The sequence below is a fragment of the Trachypithecus francoisi genome, unplaced genomic scaffold (genome assembly GCF_009764315.1).
Source record: "Trachypithecus francoisi isolate TF-2019V2 unplaced genomic scaffold, Tfra_2.0 Lachesis_group18, whole genome shotgun sequence".
NCBI lineage: Eukaryota > Metazoa > Chordata > Mammalia > Primates > Cercopithecidae > Trachypithecus > Trachypithecus francoisi.
Genome location: NW_022681463.1, coordinates 22,854,489 through 22,876,450, shown reverse-complemented (window position 1 = coordinate 22,876,450; position 21,962 = coordinate 22,854,489). Strand labels below are relative to the sequence as shown.

At 36.8% G+C, this 21,962-nt stretch overlaps 1 protein-coding gene and 1 long non-coding RNA gene across 2 annotated transcripts in view; one reads left to right on the top strand and one right to left on the bottom strand.

The window, feature by feature from the left end:
* Positions 1 to 21,962, top strand: part of GPC5 (glypican 5) — a 1,526,087-nt gene that overhangs the window by 1,154,163 nt on the left and 349,962 nt on the right. The gene's annotated exons all lie outside the window — the stretch shown is intronic.
* Positions 8,346 to 11,148, bottom strand: LOC117063621. The gene is made up of 3 exons (XR_004429015.1): positions 10,962 to 11,148; positions 9,698 to 9,863; positions 8,346 to 8,429 (listed from the first exon to the last, which is right to left on the bottom strand). It is a non-coding gene; the product is annotated as an uncharacterized LOC117063621 (long non-coding RNA).

Genomic DNA, 21,962 nt, shown 5'->3' with positions numbered 1-21,962 from the left:
GCATGTTTAAGGATCACTTTTAATTAGAGGAGGAAAGATGAATATACACACGCACATATAAATGGTCCTGTTAAAAGAGGTCTATATAATAGTTAAAATATTAATATGGATACTTATTATTTGTCCTGCAATAGTAAATCCGTTTGTATTTCACAGCAGATTGCAAGAAATTCAAACTTGTATTTTATAACATAGTTGATCACGATATTGACTTTCTTTTTTTTTTTTTATTACACTTTAAGTTCCAGGGTACATGTGCACAATGTGCAGGTTTGTTACATATGTATACATGTGCCATGTTGGTGTGCTGCACCCATTAACTCATCATTTACATTAGATATGTTTCCTAATGTAATGTATATCCCCATGACAGGCCCCGGTGTGTGATGTTCCCCTTCCTGCGTCCAAGTGATCTCATTGTTCAATTCCCACCTAGGAGTGAGAACATGCAGTGTTTGGTTTTTTGTCCTTGTGATAGTTTGCTGAGAATGATGGTTTCCAGCTTCATCCATGTCCCTACAAAAGACATAAACTCATCCTTTTTTATGGCTGCATAGTATTCCATGGTGTATATGTGCCACTTTTTCTTAATCCAGTCTATCATTGATGGACATTTGGGTTAGTTCCAAGTCTTTGCTGTTGTGAATAGTGCTGCAATAACCATATGTGTGCATGTGTCTTTATAGCAGCATGATATATAATCCTTTGGGTATATATACCCAGTAATGGGATGGCTGGGTCAAATGGTATTTCTAGTTCTAGATCCTTGAGGAATCGCCACACTGTCTTCCACAATGGTTGAACTAGTTTGTAGTCTCACCACCAACAGTGTAAAAGTGTTCCTATTTCTCCACATCCTCTCCAGCACCTGTAGTTTCCTGACTTTTGAATGATTGCCATTCTAACTGGTGTGAGATGGTATCTCATTGTGGTTTTGATTTGCATTTCTCTGATGGCGAGTGATGATGAGCATTTTTTCATGTGTCTGTTGGCTGCTTAAATGCCTTTTGAGAAGCATCTGTTCATATCCTTCACCCAATTTTTGACGGAGTTGTTTTTTTCTTGTAAATTTCAGTTCTTTGTAGATTCTGGTTATTATACTTTAAGTTCTGGGATACATCTGCAGAATGTTCAGGTTTGTTACATAGGTATATACGTGCCATGGTCGCTATATTTTCCATGTATTCTCTCATTTTATCTGAACATGAGTTTAGATAGCCCTAAAACATTCAGGTTTAAGAGAATAGAAAAAACTCAGAAAAAAAAAAAAAACAGGCAAACTGTAATAAGAAAGCATGACATAGGAGCAGAAGGTGTCTGGCCTCACACTGTCCTCTCTGTTCAGCATCTTCTCCCTCAACCACTGCTGAGCAGTAGCTTTCTCATTGCAATCATTTCTATACCACATTTTAAAAAGAAACAATTTTTTTTTTTTTTTTTACTGTATGTCTGAAAACCAATCTGATCACGCAGTGTTAACCTTCACAGTGACACGGAGACATCCTATTAACGTGGGTGTAAATATCAGGGCTCTTAGATATTAAAAGGGCTTTAGGTGACTTTGCTTGCCCCTCTATATGTCATTGGGTTGACAGAGAACATCTGTTTTCATCAACTATTATAGACCTGCTAATCATGTGTGAGAAGCAGCAAGTTGCTTTGATGAGAGATTAAAATGGAGGGAGACAGGTTTGGGAATGGGAGGCTTCTTTCCCGAGTTTGTATCGGAGAAGGTAGGAGATGGAGACTGACTGTCATATGACGGGAAACAGAGTGAGCCTCTCTCCATGCAGCTGGGAGAGCAGCCATGTCCTTATCGGGGCTAGAAAAATGGACAGTGCCCTCAGTTAGAACATGGAAGGGGATGTGAACATGAGATTCTGACGTAAGTTCTAAAGGGAGAGAGGGTCAGAAACAGGTACTTTATAAACTAAACTCAATTGTTAGATTGTCTGTATTTCCTTATTTTTATTTTATAACTTTCTATAGTTTTAGTCATGTTTTAAAATATATCAGACTCCCTCTACTTAAGAGATCGAGGAAAGGCATTTTTGCTCCAATTTAAAGATGAAATTTCGGTGGAGCATGCACCTGTGAGCAGCAGCTTGCAGATGGATGGGGCCAATACTTTCTGCACACCAGGAAAGAAAGGGAAGCTCCAAAGAAATACGCTGAGGTCTTTTGGTTACTTATCTCTCCCTATTTATAGGTAAGCCATCCAGGGATGGGACCTTGGAGTCCTTTGATTGCATTTATAATAAGGAACGTATGCTCTGGCAGAGTCAGAGCAAGAAAACCTAGTTAATTAGCTGGCAGAGAGTTATTTATACATATGCATATATTATATATAAATACACATATACGTATATATAGAGAGAGAGAATGAGAGTAATTAGGAGAATTCAAGGAGTTACAGGTGCTAACGAGTTATTTTACAGTGACTTTAAGACAACTTTATGAGTATTTGATTATTCAAAAAATTAGTTTTGTGAAGATTTGTGCAAATGTCTGCGTGTTAGATCACAGTAAAGAAGCTCAGGCGTTTGCATGCTTGGTTCTCATTGAGACTCAAAGTGTAGAGCTGGAGGGTGAAATAAGAGCTTACCTGTTCCCAGACTCTCCACAATAGGTGGTTCTGTTTTTACAGAAAGTGAGTGATGCAGAAATATTTTCACAGCACATCTGTTCAATCATTGTGTTACTTTGGACTTAGATTCCAGGTAATTCGGACCCTCTTAGCTGGTAGCTAGCATGGATGAAGTATTGTTTTAAAAATGCAAATGAAAGTACATATATGAATGGAAGCATATTTTGTACAGAAACTATGGATTTAGGATTCTGAATGATCAAGAAGGAAATGCTAGGCCTGTAACTTCCTCCTGTGGAAACTTCGGCATATTACTCCTTCTTTATTTATTTTAGATTTTTTTACCCTTAAAATGAGTAGAATAATATCATCTTAATCTTTCCCTTCACTTCTATCTCCTTCTCTTTCTAGGAATATTTATTGGAAGTTTGATCTCTTTGCACTTTGGTGGATGCTTTAAGATACAATGTTGAGCAAAACCAATGTTGATCCTGCTCTGCTGGGGATTTCAGGCTAGTAAGGTTGTTATGAAGATTGAATAAGATAACATAGAAGTTAGCTCATGTGCAGTGTTTCAATGAAGTATTGAAACTCTTTCATCTTATGAAAGGCCTATGAATCTCTTAGGGCATTCTATTCAGAAGATCCAAATACGTCTTGCCAGTTGCCCAAATAGAACAACTTGTTCAGAGCCTAGGAGGGTAGGGTCAATCGATGAATAATTTACAACACCTAAACAGTTTAACAGACACTTAATTCTTTGTCTTTAAATGACTTTATTTTGTTGCTCATTTGTAGATGAATATATAGAGTGACAAAAAAGTGGAATGCATTATCTGAACTATAGCAAGATAAATCTTGTAAGTTTAAGCATTTTAGACATCATCAACTCAGTATTAATTTTGACTTATATGGAAATGTTATGTCTGAGGGTTCCCAGGTTTGCTAAGGGCATACTTAATTGACTCTGAAGAGTGTGAAATTAAAATCTTAAGAAGTATGTAAACTAATAGCATGATTCTTTTTGTGAACAAAGCAGTTTAGTTGAATAGTACCTTATTTATGATTGGCTTTTGATACCTAGATAATTCTGTTTGGTATCTAATGGAAAAATGGATCTAGAATACTAATAACCATTTGCCCATTTAATAAAATTTGTCAAAAACAGATATTGATGATATTTCTAAAAATTATTAAGGGATTAGAGCAGCATTTCGCAGCTAGATTCCAAGGATTGTGGTCTGAACAGCACCAACCATATATTTTCATTCATATTTTCAATGGCACAAACCACATATTGTCTAGATGTTTATTAGGTCTAATGCATTTATAATATTTTTGCAAGTTTATATTTTTATTTATTGCTAGTACCTCAGTGCCCAATAGAGATGATACAACTAACCAATAACCAATAAGACACAGACTTTGAGTTTTGTGTTTCGGGAATTATGGGTTGCAATGTTTTATTTTTACTCGATCACACTGTCTCTCTTCAGCTCCAGTGCAGTGATTGAAGTCTTGTACCAGGCAGAGGACTAGGTGACTAAATACTTACGGCATAGGCCACAGAATAGACAAGAATTAATCCTGTGATTTTTGGACTAGTGGTCTGGTGTGCTGACCAAATAAGCATTTCAAAACAAATGATTCTCATCAATATTATTATGTGTTCTCTTAACAGATTGATGATTTTATTTTTTAAATAGGAAATGACTAATTTATTTTAAACTATGAATCATATTATACTTTCACATTTCAAACACTATCTTAAAATGATGTGAATATTTAAGTTTTATAATTTAACTTAAAACAGTTATGTAAATTGTATATAGACACTGATGGGATCGAGATCTGCACTGGAACTTTTAATTCCCTTATGTTTTTATAGTGTCATCATAATACAATAAAATTACTGCTCGATTGCATTAGAAGTTTATGCTCATTAAGGAAATGGCCAGGAAAAAAATATTCATGTACTCAGGGAAATTTTAACGTCAGATATTTTGCCTTAGTGTGTATATCACTTGAACTTCCTTTGAACTCTGTGCACTACTTGCTATTTATGACAAAGAATGCCATTGCTCACAAAGTATTGCGTTTGCCTTTGAAGCAATATCAGGAGGTCACTGACAAAAGGCAGAGCTGAGATTAGATGTTGAGGGTTATTGCCTTGCTATAGTCCCAAAGCTATGTGAAATGTCAGCTAATTGAAAATGGTAATTATTCTAAATAACAGCATAAACTGTTTCTTTCTAGGATATGTGTCGCTTTCCAATTAATAGCCATTGATCTGTTTTTTTTTTTTTTTTTTTTTTTTCCCTCCCACAATTCTTCTCTGTCCTTTTGTCCAATTATCTAGCCATCGGTCCTTGGGACAATACCCACTGCACCATTTATATTGAACATGGTTTAATGAGTTACCTGGTCTTCCTGTTTGCATAGACTGTAATAGGCCCATCCATCTGAGAGTCTGTCAGCCAGACTGAGATGTGTAACCTCTATGTATATTTAGTTTCTAAGTGTAAAGACTTTAAAATGAAAACCAAGTAACTGTGTTACAGTGACCATTTGCATTTATTTCAGATACTGATCAGGAGGAGTCCTGTTAATCACAGTAGTAATAGATCTTCAAATTATGACCTACTGAGCAAGGTCATCCCATATGAGATGAATAGTACATATTCAAAATGCTCAGCTTGCTTCTAATGGGCAGTACTTCATACCAAATGGCTTTTAGGGAAATATGTAGGGTATAATTTTTCAGACAAAGAATTAAAATTCCTAGTTGCGATGGTTAAAAAAAAAAAAAAAACCCTCTCAAGTGGAAATTAGAAATACATATTCTCTGTAGCTATAAAATGAACTACAAGTACACTTTGATTCTGTAAAATTGAGTTACTTCGGAAAATATTTCAGAGTAACCTAATCCCAAGTCAAGATTCTCTATTGGAATTGTAGACAACCCAAAGATATTTGGGCTTGATCTGTTTTAACAAAGTGAAGAAGATAGGAAGAGTATGAGAAATTATTCAAATATATTCAGAAAAATATCTGCTGAGGTTAAAGACTGATATACAGTGATTACAGAAAAGTTATATTCCGTCCTTAGATCAAATCTTGCCACAAAATCATAAAACCAGGAAATGAGCACAATGTCTTTCTAATTGTGCTAAAAATAGTACAGTTGGTGCTTCCTCTTACTTTATTTTTAACTAGTGAATTGTAACCAGGAAGTATACTCACAAACTGTGGAGGCAAGGTCACAGGAACAAATTTAGCATTGACATGAAACAGTTGAAGATGGTGAATCTGACACAGTTAATCATGAGCAAATCCTGTTGTGTTCCACCATATTTAGGCACACTGATGCAAAAAATCATTTCAGGAAACCATGGCTTTATATCTGAGGAAGCAAAAGTGGAGGGAAAGGGCTTGGCAGTGAAGAACAACTTGTTCACGTCCCTTGTTAAAGTAATCCCACATAACCTTACTCCATTTCAAGCCAAGACTGTTTGGAATCTTACGTCCTGTTGCCACAAGAACTGAGCTCAATACTTTAGAGTCCCAAGCCCCATATCTGAGAGTGGGTAAAGGTATTTTTGGAAGAACACAGGCATCCTGTTTTGCATAATTCTCTCCTGCCTCCCCAGTTTGTCTGAGGGCTACTCTTTCTTCTTCCCTCTCCTGAGTGAAGGCAATTGACTGATGCTTAATTGTTATTTCTTTCTAAAATTGATAACATAAAACAAGGGCATTAGGATTCTTCCTTGAAACTCTTGTGTTTTTATAATAAAAGTGTCTGTAGCCAAAACCTGCCCTATGTAAATAAGTATCTGTTAACAATTACAAAAATAGTCATATGCATCTGTTTTGTGAACTCAATGAAGTCCCAGAAATCTTTTTAGTGCTCTGATACCTTATAATAAAGGACCTCTAGAGGTTACTGAAATGAAAGCACGTGGAGTTACTGTAGCGGTGTGTTGTTATTGGGGAAAATAAAACCAGCAGTCATTCACTGTAGAGCCTACATTGCTGTAACTGGTGTTGCCTAGTAAACTATCTGTCATGCAAAATGGTAAGTATTCAAAGTACCTGACATCTGTGATCATTGTAATAGTAAACTGTTGGCATTTAGTTTATTTTCCAAAGCCAGATCATTTGTACTTCTCTTAAATATTTTGGCTTTAGAAATTTGTTGTTGATACAGATAATTTATCTCCTTATTGCCCTGTTTGCCTTATTGCTGCCCTGCATTTAGCTGCAGTTTGCTTTAATTGAATCATCCCCATGATCATGGAGAATTTGTTCCGTATTTTGATTTTTAGCTATAATCTCATTGTGACTTGTTTATCTTGATAACTAAAATTATTGCATGAAGACCCAGTAGACAAAAAATATTATGTGGGAAATTCATTCTTTAGTAGTTAATATAAGCCTTCAGATGTTAAATGTCAAAGCCTGTAAGTTCTCTTCATCCTTAGAAGGCTTGTAAATAAGGACAGTTCAGTTGAAGAAACTATACTGTTAAAGTCAAATATTTTTAGAAATCAGCTTTGAGTCTTGGGGATTTAGAAATTTACATAAATGATCTGACTCTCAGCAAGCTCTAAATAAACAATAACTATTTGATGGGATAATTTAAAGAGAGCCTGCCATCACAGTGATCATTATCTGCAAAAGTGATAATTCACTAAAAAATTATGCCTAACTTTATAATAACTTAATATCACAGTGGTAATTTTTAATCAATAAACTGGAATATAATCGGATTGGGGAATATGTAAATCTGTGTCAGTTCAGTGAAACCTGCCAAGAGGAAGAGAAAAGATAAAAATGTACAAATCGTATTGGATTTGGGGGGAAAGCTTTAAAGAAATGTAGTTACACCTCTGCTTGTCATACTCAACATGGGACATAGAGAACCCCATCACAGTGCTTGAATTTATAGGAATCTATCCAGCAGCACTTTGTCTAACATTGGACCTTTCCAACAAAAAGAAATCTTATACTCTTGCTTCTTAGTGTTTAAGATATGCATTATGTGCTTTTTATTTTTTTGTCCTATGAAAGAGTAGCTAATGGTGCTGGATTGAAGGCATATCTACTCTGCCTCTGACTAGCAATATGAAATTGGTTATGTTATTCGACCTCTCTACATTTCAGTTTCAGGAAATGAAGTGGACTAAGAATATCATCATTAGGCAATATGTACCTCCAATATTCTGTTATTATGTGGAGATGTCAAGTCTGTATTTGATTACACAAATCATAGTTCCAGAAGAGTTCAGAATGAGACATACAGAATTGAAAGTCCTATTTATATAGATACTAGTTAAAGCACAGGAATTAAATGGGTTTAAAATGCTTTATCTGTATATTGAAAAGAGTATAGGCTCAGGAAAGGGCCCAGGAACATACCATGATTGGGCCCAGGAGATGATAAGAGAGTTTCAGTGACTAAGGAGACACAAGGAGAGCATGGGGTTTCTGAAACCAGGAGAAGAAAACCTTTTTCATAGAAGCAAGCAATAAACTTCACTAAACACTTCCAAGACATTTTGGACAAGAACAGAAGAGTTATCTTTAGTTTTCATTGCGTGTAGCTTACCAAAAGTTCATAAAGGCAGTGAAAATGAAAGCTCAATTAGAGTGGTCTGAGGAAGGAATCCAGGTGATGAAGTAGAGGATGTGACTATAGGTGGCTCTTTCTAGAAGTTTTACTTTTAAGGGTAGCAGAGAACTGGAGTACAGCTGCAGATGTAGTTCCTCCTCCTCCCTGTCCTCCACCTCCAGTTTCTTTTTCTTTCCGTGAGTGTAGCAGAATGAAATTTAAGGCATAATCCTGTAGAAAGTAAGAAATTAATGATGTAGGAAGGAGATTGGATAATTCTCCAAAGTAAATAAATCCTCATTCTGCCAGGCAGTGGGCTCTAGCACACAAAGGGATTGACATCTGATAGGAATTGAGCTGTTTTATCCACATAACAATTATTTTTCAGAGAAAATCTAGTTGTAAAAATATAGCTGAAAACCAAAGATTAGCCCTGTGTGTGTGTATGGTAACTTGTAATGTAAAATGCATTCCTCAGTATAGGTCCTGGTAAAAAATTTTAAAAGTAAAATATCTTGAGGGAACTAAAGTCAGAGGACAGCAGGATGAAGGATAATAATCAGAAAGATTACAAAGAATACAAAGGCCAGGCATGCTGGTTCATGCCTGAAATCCCAGCGCTTTAAGAGCTAGAGCTGGAAGGATCACTTGAGGCCAGGAGTTTGAGACCAGCCTGGGAAACCTAGACCCCCATCTCTACAAAAATGAAAATAAAAGACTACAAAGTAGAAAAATCAGAGTGAAACGGAATCTTCAGTACAAACAGTAGGGGGATTTTAGCAAATAGTAACTGACTAACATCAGATGGTGCTAAGATTTGTATGGAGTTCAGTGCTGAGAGGTCTTTTTAACGAGCAATTTAAATGTGAACATTGCCTTGTTTACATAGCTCAAATAAAATGCAGTATAATGCACAGAAAACAAAAAAAGAGTAAAAAGCTTAAATAATCTTTGTTCTTAGGACAGTGTTTTTCAAATAAGGATTATGGTTCACTATTGGGTCATAACATAAAATATATTTCTTACTGTGGCTCCAAGAAAAAAAACCCAAGTTTAAGAAGGCTTAACAACAGAGTTTGCCTGTATCATATAAGAAGTCCTGAGTTCTACATGTACTAGGAATAGCTCCATGGCCAGATACGTGTTAGAATTTGCATTTTGGAAAGGTCTTTTTTTCACATTTCTTGTCTCATGGTCACAAGATGACAGATGATCCCAGGCCTCATGTTTACATTCGAAGACTAAAAAATGCTGTGGTAGACAGAAAAAGCCCCTCCCCAGAGATGACTCCTGGGTCCTCATTCCCAGACCTGTGAATGTGTTGTCTTACATTGCAGGTGCACTCTGCAGATGTGATTAAATTAAGGGTATTGAAATGAAGGGATTAACCTGCCTTACCTGGGTGAGTTCAGTGTAATTATAAGAGTTGAGTGAGCCAGGAGATTCAGAGAGGGAGTGTGACCATGGAAGCAGAATGATGTGGAGTGAGAAAGACTCACCTAGCGATTGCTGGTTTTCAGGAGGGAAGGGTATCATGAGCCAGGGCACACAAGTGGCCTCTTGAAGTTGGAAAAGGCAAAGGAACATATTCTCCCCTAGAATATCCAGATGATGTCACTCAGTGGGTTCTACCTCAGGCTTCTGACCTCCAGAACTGTAAGATCACTAATTTTTGTATTTTAAGACACCAAGCTTGTAACAATTTATTGTAGCAGCAATGGAAAACTAACAAACATGTATGCACAAAAAGGGGGAAAGTGTTGTGCCAGTTGAGTTTGTCACTTTCTGGAAAGCAAAATCCTTCACAGAAACCCTACTGAGCTTTCATTTGCTTACATCTCCCTTTCCAGAATTAGGCTGCATGACCACTATGGATCAACCACAAACCAAAAGATTTCAATTGTCATGGCACTGCTTAATTAGACAATCACAGTTCATCTCTTGGAGCTGAGACAGGGGATCATTTCCTTTCTAAGGTCTGCTGAACTCTCATTAGCTGGAAAAAAAATCAAATTCTATTGGGAGAGAAGGAGGGGGTTGAAGACAAGTGGATTTTTAATACCTAGCTGATGTTGGGAGGCTAAGTATAAAAAGACATTCTGTGGCCGGGCATGGTGGCTCAAACCTGTAAACCCAGCACTTTGGGAAGCTGAGGTGGGTGGATCACCTGAGGTCAGGAGTTTGAGATCAGCCTCGCCAATATGGGGAAACCGCATCTCCACTAAAAATACAAACAATTAGCCCGGTGTGGGGGTGGGCACCTGTAATCCCAGGTACTTGGGAGGCTGGGGCAGCAGAATCGCTTGAACCCAGGAGGCAGAGGTTGCAGTGAGCCGAGATTGTGCCATTGCACTCCAGCCTGGACAACAAGGACAGAACTCCACCTCAAAAAAAAAAAAAAAAAAAAAAAAAAAAATCCTGATGTTGAATGTGTAGCAGCTTGTGCCTGGCGCATTGCCCCATATCCTTTCCACCAACAAGTCTCACTGTTTTCTTTCAAAAATACATTTCAAATTTGTCTTAGGTCCACAACCACCATTCTGTTTTAATCTAACAACATCTCTCTTTTGAATTACTTAAATGACCAGTTAATTCTCCTCCTGAAAGCTGTTTTGCTTCCCACTCACCCCTATCTTATTTTTGTTCTATTAGGCAGCCAGAAGAATCTCCTAAAAATTTAAGTTGTCCATTCTCTGCTCTTTATACTACCTAACCACTTCTTGTTGAAGTTAGGATTAAGCTCAAAATCCTTAAGTGATTTACCTCTTTTGCAACATTGCTTATAGAGTAAAAGATTCTTTAACACCATTCTTCTTTCCAGTTTTGGCCAGGTTTTTCCCCCCATTGAATACTACTATTTATATAATTAAATTTTAGTTTATGCACCGATTTGAATGAATACTTGATAAATGTCTCTACTTCTAAATTATAACTTCCGTTAGAATGGAAGTCAGGTGCACTTTTACCTACTATTGTATTGCACTTAAACAGGAACTGTTGAGTAGGCGAATAATTAATAAAGTGAGCAAATAGTTCTCATCGTTAAGAACATTCTAAATCAGTAGGAAGAAAGAATGAGTAACTGTAGTTATGCCTTGCTTAATGACGGGGATACTGTATTAGTCTGTTCTCATACTGCTAATAAAGACATACCTGAGACTAGGTAATTTATAAAGGAAAGAGGTTAAATGGACTCACAGTTCCACATGGCTGAGGAGGCCTCACAATCATGGCAGAGGGCAAAGGAGAAGCAAAGTCATGTCTTACATGGCAGCAGGCAGGAGAAGCTTGTGCAGGGGAACTCCCATTTATAAAACCATCAGATGGATCTGAGACTTATTCACTATCACGAAAACAGCATGGGGGAAACCGCCCCCATGATTCAAATATCTCCACCTGGCCTTGCCCTTGACATGTAGAGATTATTACAATTGAAGGTAAAATTTGGGTGAGGACATAGCCAAACCATATCAGACACATTCTGAGAAATGCATGTTTCTGTGATTTCATAATTGTGTGAACATCATGAGCATACTTACACCAACCTAGAAGATACAGCCCACTCCCCACTGAAGGCTACATGGTGGAGCCTTTTGCTCCCAGGCTCCAAACCTGTATGGCCTGTTACTGTACTGAATAGTGTAGGCAATTGTAACACAATGGTAAGTATTTATGTCTCTAAACATAGAGAAGATACTGTAAAAGTACAGTGTAAAAGATAAAAAATGCTACACCTTATAGGGAAATTACCATGAATGAAGCTTTCAGGCCAAAAACCTACTGTGGGTGAGTGAGTGGTGAGTGAATGTGAAGGTCTAGAAAATTACTGTAAACTACTGTAGACTTTATAAATACTGTACACTTAGAATACCCAACAATTATTAAAATTCTTTCTTTTTCTTTAATAATAAATTTACTTTAACTTTCTGTAATTTTTTACTTTATAACTTTGTTTTTTAACATTTTGACTCTTCTATAATAAACGTAGCTTAAAACACATTGTACAGTTGTAGATAATTTTTTTGTTATATTCTTATTCTAAAGCTTTTATCTAGTTTTTTTTTTCCTTTTTTATTAAAAAAGACACAAACACACATTTAGTCTTCCTGGGCACTATGATTAATATCTGTAATCCCAGCACTCTGGGAGGTCAAGGTGGGAAAAGGCCTCCTCCTGAGGCCTCCTCCTCTTGAGGCCAGGAATTTGAGACAAGCCAGGGCAACATAGCAAAACCTTGTCTCTAGAAAACATTTAAAATAACTGGCCAGGTATGCTGGCATGCACATGTGGTCGTAACTGCTCAGGAGGCTGAGGTGGGAGGATTGCTTGAGCCCAAGAGTTTACGGCTACAGTGAGCCATGATCACTCCACTGCCCTTCAGCCTGAGCAACACAGCGATACCCTGTCTCAGTACACACAACCAGTATGACTGGCAGCTCAGTAGGTTTGTCTACATCAGCATCACTGTAAACATGTGAGTAGTGCATTGTGCTCTGACATCACAGTGGCTTTATCACCAGGCAATAGGAATCTTTCACTTCCTTTGTTGACTGAAATGTGCTTATGCAGCACATATATAATAAAAATGATAAAAGGCTACTCTCTTCAGAAGGGCAGACAACATGTGAGTTTGGACCATTATAGGTCAGATGTGCCTTGAATAGAATAATAGAATTTTTTTTTTTTTTTCTTTTTGAGACAGAGTCTCCCTCTGTCACCCAGGGTAGAGTGTAGTGGCACAATCTTGGCTCACTGCAACCTCTGCCTCCCAGGTTCAAACAATTCTCCTGCCTCAGTCTCCCGAGTAGCTGGGACTACAGGCACGTGCCACCACACCCGGCTAATTTTTTTTGTATTTTTAGTAGAGATGGGTTTCACCAGTTGACCAAGCTGGTCTCCAACTCCAGACCTCAAGTGATCCACCCGCCTCGGCCTCGCAAAGTGCCAGGATTACAGGTGTGAGTCACCGCCCCAGCTTTGAATAGAGATTTGAAGGAAAGATGCAGCCAAGGAGATGTTGGCAAGTGAAACAATCCACATTTAAAGGTTAGAGGGATGAAATTGAAGTAAGTACTGGAAGTCTGATGGAGGCAAGTCTGTGGAAAGTTTCAAACACTATAAACCTGTGCAAATAAATTATCTTCAATTTTTGTAATTTGTTTTTAAGCAATGTTTTTTCTGCATATATGAGTTATGTAAACTTAATGGTATTATAGGAAGTTGACATTTCAGGCAGATATAGGCACATCTTACCAAATAATGTTATTAATTCAGCATCTGTTAAACAAATATTTTTGAGTGCTAATTGCCAGACTCCAAAATAATAGGCAGAGAAAATAAGGTGAGCACAAAACAAAGGCATAGCCTTTGCTCTCATAGAAAAGTCTTTTTCTCTAATTTTTAAACGTATTTTGTCTTTAAGATAACATCACAAGTTCATCAAGAGTAGAAAAAAAAATCACTTTCTTGTATTTCTTCTGTTTCAATCACAGTCCATATGGCGAAATTAGGCAAACTGTAATTGAGCAATAAACCCCAAGTTGATTGATTAATGGAATGATGAGGAAATCTTGATGGTCATTCCACTTTGGATCATTACAGCCCTACTTTACTGTAGGTGGGTAAGATTAGAAAAGATATGTAGGCCGGGTACAGTGGGACATGCCTGTAATCCCAGCACTTTGGGAGGCCAAGGTGGGTGGATCACCTGAGGTCAGGAGCTTGAGACCAGCCTGACCAACATGGTGAAACCCTGTCTCTACTAAATTAGCCGGATTTAGTGGTGGAAACCTTTAATTCCAGCTACTCTGGAGACCGAGGCAGGAGAATCACTTGAATCTGGGAGGCAGAGGTGGCAGTGAGCTGAGATGGCGCCATTGCACTCCAGTCTGGGCGACAAGAGCGAAACTCTGTCTCAAATACAATAAAAGAGATATTTAAAAATTATGTAGTTAGATTGACTAATGCCAGCAGCTATGGATCGTTCAGGCTGAAAACTTCCCTTGGAGGTCTTAATGATCCAGATTTCCTTATTAATAAATGCAACTGTCACATGCTCCATCACCTTCTGTATTGTCTCCCTAAAGCTTGACTGTCTTTTTTTATGCTAGAATTTATCAGTATCATCAAAACATTTAGTGCTGGTTAAAATGATAGCCCCTGACTTAAATATATGGGCTGTCAGGCAAAATTGACGGATATCAGTGACAACAAAGCTTATTGTAGCCCGACCTTCACAGAAAAATACACCGAGAAATGATATTTCTATCCTCTTGTCCTCAGATCAAGCTTTTATCTGTTGGCATCGTTGTCATTATATGTGGTATAATCACAGTGATTCTGATTTAAATTTTGTAAAGTAGAAACCACATCGAACTTGCTTCCCAAAGTGTGATATAATTTTTTAAATAAAGAGGAAAACGTTCTAGACATTTCCAGCTCCTTAAAAATAATGTGTTTGATTTGTTGACGTAGGGAACTGGAAAGTGGGGTAAATTGAAAAATAATAGAGTTTTAGTTTCTAACACTCATATCAACTGTAAATTTGTCTTTTTGACAATTTGGAAGTCCTTGATTGTATTTCTATGAAAGGAAATCATAAGAATGAGAAGGTAAAGATCACGTTTGAATTCCTAATGTGAATCATGCTCTACTGTCCAAAAAAATAGCCACATGTGGCTTTTTAGATTTAAAGTTAATTAAAATTAAAATGTAAAATTCAACTCCTCAGTCACATCAGCCACATTTCATGTGATTCGTGGTCACGTGGCTAGTGGCTACTGGATTACATAACACGGGACAGGGATTTTTTTTTCCTTTTTTTTTTTTTTTGAGATGGAGTCTCGCTCTATTGCCTAGACTGGAGTGCAGAGGCACCATCTCGGCTCACTGTAACCTCTGCTTACTGGATTCAAGAGATTCTCCTGTTTCAGCCTCTCAACTAGCTGGGATTATAGCCGCCCACCACCATGCCTGGTTTAATTTTTGTATTTTTAGTAGAGATGGGGTTTCACCATGTTGGCCAGGCTGGGCTCGAAGTCCTGATCTCAGGTGGTCTGACCACGTCAGCCTCCCAAAGTGCTGGGATTTCAGCTGTGAGCTGCAGCGATTGGCCAGGGAATTTTTGTTATCTTAGAAAACCCTACGGAGGGTGCTGCTTCCCTGTATTTGCATGTAGGTTCATTAGCTCCACGCAGTTAACAGAATGTTTTCAGGAGGAGGAGAATTCGCTAAGGTGAGAAACCGGTTTTTCTCGGGAGACTCTTTGGACAAATGCAACCATGTTATTTAGTGAGAGTGAGCACAAATGGAGCCCTATACAACTGTCACTGGCACTGTCTGCGGGGAACTTATAACCAGGAGACTATTGCTGTTCTTAGCTGTGTCTAAAATTGCATTGTTATGATTCACCACAGGCATGTCATGATGTACCATGTGCCTTTTGAGATGGGATAATATTTATCTACAAGATGGTATGATTATAGGATTGACTACTTCTCCTACAAGTAAGCCTCAGTATATTTCAAAGAATAGAAAACTTTCTGCATCCCAGAAAGCAATGATTTTTATCATTCAACAGTGGAAGTGGTTATTTTCAAACTATTTAAGTGCTGCACATGATCCCAAAGTTTATCTTGAAATTAGTCACTGCACTGAGACACAGTTCTGTGAGAAATGGAAGTAAATTTTAAGTGATCCCATCTCAGGCTAAGTAGCTTGCTCAGAGTCGTGAAACAAACGTCTCTACACTTCGATGCTTTTCTGTGAAGAAAGTCATGATTATAAATACGGACTATATATAAAAATAGTAAAAAAAAAAAAAATCCTATTATGGCTCAGGAGAGCAGATCCCTTTGATGAGAAGAGGTAAGGATTAGTGAAGAGGTAAGGAAAGAAATGTGAAGGGAATTATCAGGATGGATAAATTTGTGTTTCTTGATTAGGGTGTTTATGTGCCATTTTTGAAGTCATCAAACTGTATACTTACAATATTTGCTCTTTTCTTCATGTTATACCTCAGTACAAATGTAAAAATATGCATGAACGTACATAGCCAGATATGTATGTGCCTGTGTGTGTGTGTCTGTACTGGCATATAAGTTTATAAATTTAGTCCAGTATCAAAACTCAGTGGAAACTCATTTTTTTCTAATGTGGCCGTGACTAATTATTTAAGCATAGCAAACTTATTAAACAGTCCAAAATCTTTCAAACCAATGTAAATCAAAGCATAATATTATTGAAAGACTTAAATTTATGCATCACTTTTCCGTGATGGAATGCTAAGTAGATCCTATGCAATGCTTACTTCAGATCCACTTCATTTCCAAAGTGCCACTGAAGCATAAGTTAATTAAATTACATAGATTCTAGGCAGTGATGGGAAAAGTAATATTTGATTAAGTGCATATTCCTGCAAAAATCCCTCCATTGCCATATGTGCTGATACATCAGCTGCTTAACTGCTGGCATTTTTAATCTCTCCAAAAGGAAGACATATTTAAGTAGGTTAGTTATTCCTTGACTTGTGAAGTGCTCTCATTTTTGTTGTTTGCTAATAGTCCTGCAGGGCAGAATTCATTCAAAGCCAGACAGGAAATGCAATGACTTAAAACCTGGCATTTACAGTGCATATGCTCAGAATTCACAGTAATACTGTGTCATACATGGTGGTTTCTTGCAAGCATTGCATTTCTCTTGATTCATGATAATGTTTGAGGCTTTGAAAGTGAAATTGACTAAAATTAATTCTACTTGTGAAACTGCCCTCTGGAAAACTGTTCATGCCTATGTGTATCAATGCACTAATGTAGCAATAGCATTTAAAGGCTTGACAATAAAGGCAGTTACTAACAAATAAAACATTAGAAATGGCTTTTTTAACAAGTAAATTTCAGGGGAATGCTTTCAAGTTTAGGCAGAATTATGTACATGTTCCCAGACGTTCATATAAGTATTAATATATCAGTTATTTTCTATTCGACTCATTTATGCACACATCAGCACACTAATAATTTAATCAAGCTTTTGGTCTCTTTCTTTTTGACAATACATTGCATCATGGAGTAGAGAAAGAATGTGAAATTTAATGTGGCTAGTCTACTGCTAAACTCTGATGAGATGACACAGGATAATGATTTAACCACCAAACTAAGAAAAATCCTTCATTTTCATGTACATTTTACTTACCTGTGTCCGTTCACTTACCTAATGATCCTATACATATTTATCAAGTATTAGTATGTGCAAGGCTATATCCTTGTTGCTGGAGATACATCTTGTGACTTACCAATTCTCTGTCCACATGGAGTTTCTATTCTAATGGGGAAACGGAATACTTACAGAAAACAAACCAGTAAATATATCATGTGTCAGATATTGATGATGTATATGGAGAAGAATTAAGCAAGGTAATTTGGATAAAAAGTGTGAGATGAGATGGAGTGTTGGTGTTGTTATTTTAGCTGAGGTATATGGACAGGATTACTGGAAAGGTGGTATTGGAATAGATAACTGAATGAAGTGAGAGATGCCCACATGGATACCTGAGGCAGGGCTGCTCTCAGAAACTCACCTAGAGCTTGCAGTTACTACTTTCAGAAGACCTCAGAATATTTATTTACTTTCTCCACATTCCAGTATGGGTGAAGAAATATCACCATGTTCTTTTGTTTGTCTAGACACCCAAAATATCTATAGTAGTTTGAGGTACAGACAGAGCTGGGACTAAGGCTTGATTCACCCATTCATAAGCCAGGAAGGAACTCTTGGTTGAATGTAAAAAACAAAAAATATGGTCATATTTCAAACAGAAAAACCATCAGCTTCTAAAAGGATAAAATGTAGAGCAAGTTTCTTGGCAGGATTTTAAATGATTTTGTGGAACTTCATTATGACATATTTACCCCTAAACATTATATGTAAGTTTTTATTTTTAACATGTGATTCTTCCTCTTAGAATGTCTGTTTACATATTCTTCTTGTGCATTTTTAAAAATTTATCTATAATGTGCAGTTAAACTTTTCAATACATTGTTTCCTGAAAATTCCAAGCTGAATTGTTCACGATTCTTCGTGAATTATTAGGTCGGTGCAAAAATTGCGGATTTTGCCGTTAAAAGTAAAGCAATTACGTTTGTATCAGCCTGGTCCTAAGCAATCTCCAGTTATCCTCTAGATTCTGCCACTTTTCATTGTATTATTGTATCTGTTTTTTTCACTAAGAGAAATAATTTTTAGTGTCCTTAATGTTTAATTTAGTGTTGTGCATATTTTAAAATCTTAATGTTTTCCAAATAAATAAATGAACACATGATTAACTTACGGGTAGAAAAATGTATGAAACCTCATCGAAAATGATGTGTCTCTAATCGGTATCCCTGCTATACATTGTAGAGGAACATTAAGTATCCACCCAGCGTTGAGAGTTGGAAGACTGGCTCTGTCACTTAATGGTTGTATAATAGTAAACATTTCAGTAAGCCTCAGTATCCTGAGTTCTAAAATAAACATATCAATGGTATTTGTCCCTGTGGTCTGCTGGGTCACAGTGACTAACATATGTAAAAGATATAAAAGGGCTTTGTAAATTTTAAAGTGTTTTTCACCTCTTCATTTTTATGGCTAATTCTAACATCTATATTTGAAAAACATAGGGACATAGGAAGGAATTAACCATGTAACAGATAATGAACCAAAAATTTGTCAAAAATAATTGACTGAAAAGATACATTGGGTTGAATCTATACTAGTATAAATAGTAGTTCGGTTAATCCAAGCTGATTATCGGAGGCAAGAAATCTACAGTGGAAATCTTTGTACTTAACATGAAAGAAACCTTGCAAAATTTACACAGGAATAACTGTCACCTCCATCACATGTAGGGGGTACAGAATGAGGCAGAACAAAGACAGATACCTAGAGAAATGGAGAAGGACTCAGATGGTCTCGTTACTGTATGGAACCAAGTTTCTGCTTAGTGACAAATCAGAAATGTATTATATTTTCATGTCAGGAGATGTGTACTCAACTGCTGATTATTTCAGGATTAAACCTATGCTAATGGTTTACTATCAGATCCATGTTAATTAAAAATTTAAACTTGAAAATGATTCTGAGGTGTCCTTGATATGTGAAGTGGTATTTTAATTTGTTTTGAAACAGTCTCCATAATTACAAGAAATACACAAAAAAAGATGTTATTGTTTTAGTCTTCAAGTCCACAAAAATAGGGCCTGATAAAGAAACAGAAGAACCAGAATTATTTTACATAATTCAGTCAACTTTTTGATACACTTGTAAAATTACTATATTTTAGAAATGTGCAATTAATAGGCATTTTCATGTTTTATACACATGTTAAGATTGGTAGTTTTTGTTTTTATGCTGTAGAAACATATTTGATCAATATTTTCTTTTGTTAAAGCAAAGAGATTTTCTCAACACATCGGCAGCACGTTCTTCACACTCATTTGGTCAGGAGATTTTTGTGAATAAATGGGACTCCAGGTTAACATGATAATAGAATGTAAGTATTAGTGCACTTGGCCAACCATGTAGATTATCCACTTCAGCATTTTGACTCTGATAAGCAACAAGAAATATATTGTCGAACGTACTGTCTTCTACCTGAATATTACTCTAAAAATTAAGCAGTACATGCCCAAAGTGTTGATTTGTTGTTTTTTTTTTGGACTACTTCAAATTCAGACTGTATCAATTCTGACTAGAAAACCAAACCTCATAAAATTATTATACTATGTCAAGTAATATTTTTTTCTGTTTGCCCTCAGTTTTCTTCTGTCTTGGTTCAAAGGAGATTCTTGTTAACTGAATTCAGTTGAAATATATCCTTAGTCTTCATAATTGCAGAATCATTCCTTCTTCAACTTCACAGTTTTTTCCCTTTTCGGCCTAGAGTCTACATCATTTAAACCTGTCCTCAAAAGGCAGACTCTGTCCCTGTGATGTTTTCTGCATGCTGTGATCTGGACCTACAAACCTTTGATTTTATCTTTCTTGTACAACAATACTATACAGAAGAAGCAGGTATATTGGCCGGGCGCGGTGGCTCAAGCCTGTAATCCCAGCACTTTGGGAGGCCGAGACGGGTGGATCACGAGGTCAGGGGATCGAGACCATCCTGGCTAACACGGTGAAACCCCATCTCTACTAAAAAAAATACAAAAAACTAGCCAGGCGAGGTGGCGGGCGCCTGTAGTCCCAGCTACTCTGGAGGCCGAGGCAGGAGAATGGCGTAAACCCGGGAGGCGGAGCTTGCAGTGAGCTGAGATCCGGCCACTGCACTCCAGCCTGGGCGACAGAGCTAGACTCCGTCTCAAAAAAAAAAAAAAAAAGAAGCAGATATAGACTCAGTATTTTGCAGAAGAAAAGTATTTTGTGTGTGTATGTGTTTTAACAAATTATATAGATTTCTAATGATGTCAATGTTGTGTTTTTTAATTAAAAATATTAAGACCATTTTGAATAGAGTAACACATTAATTTTCTGTAGAAAATAACTCCCTAAACCATAAAAATGTCCAGCTAAATATGTAATCAAAGAGATTATATTATAGTCAAAAAAGTAAAGCTAGAACAATCAAATAAACACAATGCTAGGGTGGAAAGCCATGTGAATAAAAATGAATATTCATGAACTTGTTGAATCTTGAAACAATTTTTAGCATCTCAGAAATAAAGGAAATTTGCCTATTTTATAAATGCCATGCCTATAATCTCCAACTGTTGTCCAGTCAATTATTTGTATCTACCAGAGACTGTCTCAAAGTTCTCCTTGACTTCTTATCAGGGAGATAGGGAATAATTTTTTTCCGTCTGATAGTTGTGGAACAAAGCAGCCTCACCCTGAGGCTGACTTCAGTATGTCAAACAAATGGCTGTTCTCTCACAAATAAATGACAATAAGTCTGTTGGTTGCCGTCTGAATTCACACTGATGGGGCTCCCTTCCAGGGCCCTGAGTGTGCAGCTGTTCCTTCTTAACGCAGACTCAACAGGTTCATGACATTATTTTTTAACAGAGTTTCTGCAGAAATTATGTTTTAAAAATTCTCTTCTGCATGAGATATGTTTGATTCTCATATATTGAAATGTACACATTAATTTAAAATTAGAACTTTTCAGTATTAAAAAGGGACAGACATTAAATATTGTACATTATATACATTGACAGGAACAATCATATTTGGAGAACTTAGAAGATACCATTTGTATGCATATCATTTTAAGAGATAACAGGGAGGGAGGGAACACTTCTTTTTTAAAAACCACTGTGAAGTGATCAGTATTAATAGGATTTAATAGAATAGAATTTGTTGCTCCTTATCTACTTTAGTGTTGACTATTTGCACATTCAACTGCTCTCATTGAAGTAGTGGGAATGATAATATTTCATTTGTGGGGTTAACCGCAGTAGCAGGTTTTGGTTGACAGGAAGAGCTAGGAAAAAAAAAAGATATAGAAAGAGGGAGATTTAGTCCTTAGTCTCAAGGTCTGTTTGTCTTCAAGATATCTTGCCATCTTGGTTGTGTTCAGAGTTGAGTAATTCCTAATTTAACTAAATCTTATTTTTCTTTTTCAATGAGACACCGGAGGCATAGAGACATTGTAATTGAGACTTTACCGAAGCAGAGGCTTTGGATTCAGAAAGATCCAGACGTGGCACGCCACGTGGTGCTAGCAATGCCACAAGTCACTTCCAGTCTGAATCTTGATACCCTCACCTGCAATGTGGGAGTAATAAT